This window comes from Papaver somniferum, chromosome 4, assembly GCF_003573695.1.
Source record: "Papaver somniferum cultivar HN1 chromosome 4, ASM357369v1, whole genome shotgun sequence".
In the NCBI taxonomy this organism is placed as follows: domain Eukaryota; kingdom Viridiplantae; phylum Streptophyta; class Magnoliopsida; order Ranunculales; family Papaveraceae; genus Papaver; species Papaver somniferum.
In genome coordinates this window covers 128,022,923-128,027,969 of record NC_039361.1, presented here as the reverse complement: position 1 = coordinate 128,027,969, position 5,047 = coordinate 128,022,923, and the positions used below count along the sequence as shown (strand labels likewise).

Here is a 5,047-nt window from a genome sequence, read left to right as displayed (position 1 = left end):
TCTGGAAACAGGGAATGTTCTGGAACATTCCAGGAGACATGCAGGACCAGTTATTACAGTAGGCATGCAGGACAGTTATTACAGGAAGCATGCAGGGCCAGTTATTGCAATTTATGTCAGGAGACATGCATGGCCAGTTATTGCAATTCATACCTGCCTCGAAAACGGAAATCATTGTTATAAAAAAAGGTGGTGTTTGTCTCCTTGATCAAAGAATCAAAGAGTGGAATGAATTTACCGAAAATTGTCATCCGGCAGTCAAAATCATCCTGATTGAGTTTGACTTTGACGGCCGGGAATGATAGGCTAGGTCACGGGAATGCCTTTTATAGCTAAATTCCGGTCGCAAGAGTTTTCCCATATATAGCTGAATTCCTTTTTCTCTCTTCTGTTCTATCAGTTCTCCTTCCATATTATCTTCGGGCGTTGATGCTTAATTGATGAAAATAACCCTAAACCATGTTTTTTATCCAGTTTTTCTTCTCCGGCCGAGTAGCAGCATTGCAGAGAGAGGTTTCTTCTTTGGTGCTTAACATCTTCTCATACCACATTGCCTACTCCACCACCAGAATTTATAACTTCATCTCCTTCTCCTTCTCGATCCGCATCAGTAATTTTAACCACTGCATTGTCTTCTCATATTTGAGCAAGTGCTTCAACATCTTTGATGATTTCAGTTGAACTTAGGGATCTTCTAGGTAAGAAGAGGTCTCAGAGCCACTTTTTGTTGACCGATCTGTAATGCAAATTAAAACATAGGGTTTTATGTTCGGGAGGTTTTCAGTATAGTGTTTAATGGTTGTTGTGTTATCTTGCTTAGAAATACTAATTCATCAATTTCTCATATGATTCGTTTTTGATTCGAAGTATTTAGGTACTCTTTTTTATGCGTTCAATTGATTTTTATATGTGCGAAGGAATATTAGTTCAAATTATTTACGAAACGTTCTCTAATTGATACAAAACTTATGTTCTATCAAACCCTAATTTTTTCAATTTGAACACAACTAGGGTTCCTCCTGTTCTTGGTGTTTGGTTTAATCAAGATCAGTGTGGTGGAAGGGGTTAAGGGATGCAATCTGACGTACAACAGGATACCATTAGCAAGAGAAGGAGAACCTTTAGCTTCTGATAGTAATGATGTTCAATACTGATCTTAGCAAGAGAATGATGCTATGCTGGTGTGAAGGGGTTAAGGGATGCAATCTGACGTACACCAGGATACCATTAGCAAGAGAAGGAGAACCTTTAGCTTCTGATAGTAATGATGTTCAATACTGTAGATATGAGCACGTGACAGAGAATGTTCTCATCTTTATGTTATGAAAAGGCTTACGATGGATATTGAGCTTTTTGTTTCCTTACCATGAGACTGTTAGTAACAAAATTGTTTAAGACATACTAATATGTGTATTTGTGCATCTATAGTCTAGGTTGTATAATGATTCCCGTAGAGCACATGATATTATATATAAGTGGGTTTCTGGAGCTAATAGTCATTGGCCATTGCAGCGAATCACAATCCCTGAGATGTTGGAGATATGTGTCTCAAGAAAGTTTTCCAGGCACCGCTGTTTGAGGAGAAAAGCTCTTACAAACTTGGATGATGTCGATACTCTTTTCGAGTGCTGGGAAGTGAGTCAAAGGTAATATTGCTGGCATTTCATGTGGAAATTCTATTATCATTGTTATGAATGATATTAATAATTTTTTGTTCGCACTATTTTAGATTTCCAGTAGTATCATGCGACTGAAAAGAGAGAAGAACAACCCGTAGCTATTAGTGCCTTCGAATTCATTTGCATGTCAAAGGGTTTACATTTTGGAAGTTAGTTTGGACAACAGGTGTGTTTCAGTCTTATTCTATTTGTAATATTAATCATTCGCTATTAGGTTGGTGTACAAATGGCCATCATCAAGTCTGAACTAGGATCTAAAGATAGTAAATGTTTACGACTAGATGCTCAATCTACTTTATATTATTCATATTAAATTCCACCATGGTTTAAAAAGGCGTTTGTGGGGTGCGCTTTAAGGCGCTTCAGGTCCTAGGCGCTTCTAAAGCGCCACTTTACGAATTGGTTTATATTAGAAAGTGAAAAGTCGGCCTTTGAAGCCAAGTAGGGCCTGTTTCACGTTTTCTAACTAAATACTAATAAACCTAATTTATAGGGCATGGTGATCATGATGACGATGACTATCTAGATGATGATATGAATGATGCAGGCCTTCGTGGCTAGTATATTTAAATAGCTCTTGGGTAGAATATGCAATATCAGTATGCCATATGCTTAGTTAGTATAATTGTCCCTTTCATTATGTCTGAACTTCGTAGTTTTCTTTTACTAGGTTGATAACTTCTTATTTTTGTATAGTATTATATATTTCAAAAAGCTCTCTTTCGCTTTACGCTTTCGCAGCGCTTTACGCTTTGGTATGAGAGCGCTTCGCCCCACGCTTTCGCTTTTTAAAACCTTGAATTCCACTTAAATTGGAAACGGTATCTGCCGTCTTAATTCAAATGGAAGCGCACATGGTTCTCAACCATGTAGTTGTGGGTTCGACTCCTACCGATGGCGTTAATATTTGGTGGATTCACTAATCACTGCCTTCTACAGGTCAATAGCATCTTCATAGCTTGAAATTATGGAAAAGCATATATGATGGTTTTCATGCCAAGTTGTGCAGGGGTTGCTTAATCATCTACTGTAGCAGTTTTACTATGAGCCAAATTGTTGAAAAACTGTATCATATCAACTTAACTAATTAGCTATAACATAGGGATCTTTAGAGGCAGGATTAGCAATTCTCAATGCTCGGAACTTGGAATTAAGCACCAACGGATTCTTCAGCTAAAAATCTTCTAATAGGATTCTTATTTAGTGTGAAAAGTTTTTTTTTTTGGCTCATTTTCTTTGACTATGTCATTCACAGAATCAGGTAGGTATTGCTGGTGCTGGAGTTCCTAAAATTCAGTACCAAGGGTCCTTGAAAAAGGTGTTTTGCAATATTTTAGTTCGTTGACTTTTTTCAGTGTTTTCAGTGTTTTTGCTTTGTGCTCTAGGAGGAGGGCAGGATCAGAAAGATGATGGAAAAGAATAGAAGAGGAAGGTATACATATAGAAACCCTAGAATTGTTTTCTTAATTTTATTTTTTGCTTCTTATGGTTGTTGCTTCAAGTTTATATGCTATTCATTATTTGGGTTGTAGGTTTCATTGAGTCTCCAACTCATTGTCTGTAGTTCAGCAAGCTCATACATGTACAGCTTTGTTTTAACTAAAGATTCTTATTAGCTAATCTTTTTTATTTGCAGCGTGATAGTGGAAGACCTTTCGTTCCTAGAGAAGACCTACAGATTAATTCGGCACCATTAACTTATCTGGGTTTTCTTTTAGTCTCATTCATTCTCGAATCCTTGGCAGGCATGGTGGTACCCTGGGAATTCGCCTTACGGATGGCATATACATGCAGCCTGTCAATATACCTAGAATGTGTTGCAGATTATGGGTGCTTACCTTATGGATGTGGTAGATATGCTCAGTTCAATTTAGCAGAGGTATAGCCAATAAGCTTACTGTTAGAAAAGCTACGTATTCGAGTTGGTATCATTCTATAGTTTGTCGGAGGCCATTTTGTTAACCCGTTTATGTTTTATCCCCAATACTACCGGAAAGGTGTTCTATTTGACTTTACTGAGATAGAATACCAGAATCAATCAGTCATTGTATTTAAGACACTGTGCTAAATTTTATAGACGGATAGACCTCACATCATGGTTATTTTGTTTCACGATCAGCTGCAAGTAGTGCATCAAACAGTATGTCAAGGCTTCAGGTTCATATAAATGCTCATATGCATTCACTTCAGAATGAAAAACCATCAGCTCCTACTACTTCTAGAAAACGACAGGTGAACGTCGGAGCAAGCTTATTAACATCTACCCGCACAACAACTTCAGCCAATCAGGTATCATCACTGGCTAACCCATATTGTTTGTGCATCTCTGTTTAATGCATATAGAAGCCTTAACCGGGCTAGCAAAATTCTTTTAAGTGTTTTAGATTATTTCGGTTTATATCAGGGTCAGAAAGAAAAAGAAAATTGCTAATTAAAACTAGAATAAAAACTCCTCCTTTTAGTAAGAGTATCCTTATGATGCCTTCTTTGTATTTTTTTTTTTTTTTTTTTTTTAATTTCTTTCCTATCTCGCAGATGATTTTTAGGCTTCAGATGTTGTAGCTCTTACTTGCAAAACAGGAAAGTCCGGTCCAATGTAACGGGTTAATGCAAAACTTTGCCCCAGCATCATGGGTGTTACCTAAATCTAGAAAAGAAAAGATACTTTGGGAGGATGCCGAATCCAAAGATAAAACGGGGAAGAGAAAGAGAGCAGAAAAAAGAAAATGGATTGAAAAAGGGAGGGTGAGAGACTTAAGCCTTTGTTGGCTAAAGGAAGGATCTTTTGCGACATGCCACCTTTAGCTAACAAAGACATCATCTTTCTAACAATTACATGCTTTGATAACTTTAAAATTTTCCAATCACAACAGAGAAACATCCATTGCGACACTTTGGTGGGTTTTGAGTTGGCGTATTCAACAACTTATGCTTTTGCAGTCCCGGTCCCAAGTTCTCTTGAAATTGATCATGTTGATATGTTTACGACCCGTGAGTTTTTTCTTCTTCTCTGCTTTGGTGTTTTAGGCCATTCATATTTATGATTACGCGTGCAAATTGTATGTTCAAAATACTCTATTTCTTTGCACTTTGTGCCTCACTCAGCAATAAATTAGAACACTGTCGTTAAAATCATACAATGAGCATATTACAACCATTTTTGATTTCTCCTTGCTGCTACCACTGTTTATAGATTTAAATATTTAGGTGGCGAAGGGTTTGGTAATGCATATACATATTTAGGTAAGTTAACTCCAAACAAATAGCGAAGTGTAAAAATTCTTTATCAAACTCAGACATAGAAAGACTAAATAAGATGAAGATGAATTATATCGCAGAGTTGACCATCCATATGGGATGAGTTTTAT

General features: G+C 37.0%; 1 long non-coding RNA gene across 5 annotated transcripts; it reads left to right on the top strand.

Annotated features, from left to right (window-relative positions):
• Window positions 1-237: 237 nt before the first annotated feature.
• LOC113276548 lies at window positions 238-4,811 on the top strand. 5 transcript variants are annotated; one of them, XR_003324485.1, is made up of 7 exons: window positions 238-698; window positions 1,012-1,374; window positions 1,513-1,646; window positions 1,730-3,111; window positions 3,316-3,558; window positions 3,799-3,968; window positions 4,215-4,811. It is a non-coding gene; the product is annotated as an uncharacterized LOC113276548 (long non-coding RNA). The 5 variants fall into 5 exon arrangements; XR_003324488.1 differs by having other exon boundaries at window positions 1,012-1,646; window positions 1,730-1,845; window positions 3,044-3,111; XR_003324487.1 differs by having other exon boundaries at window positions 1,012-1,646; window positions 1,730-1,845; window positions 2,421-3,111.
• Window positions 4,812-5,047: the final 236 nt, after the last annotated feature.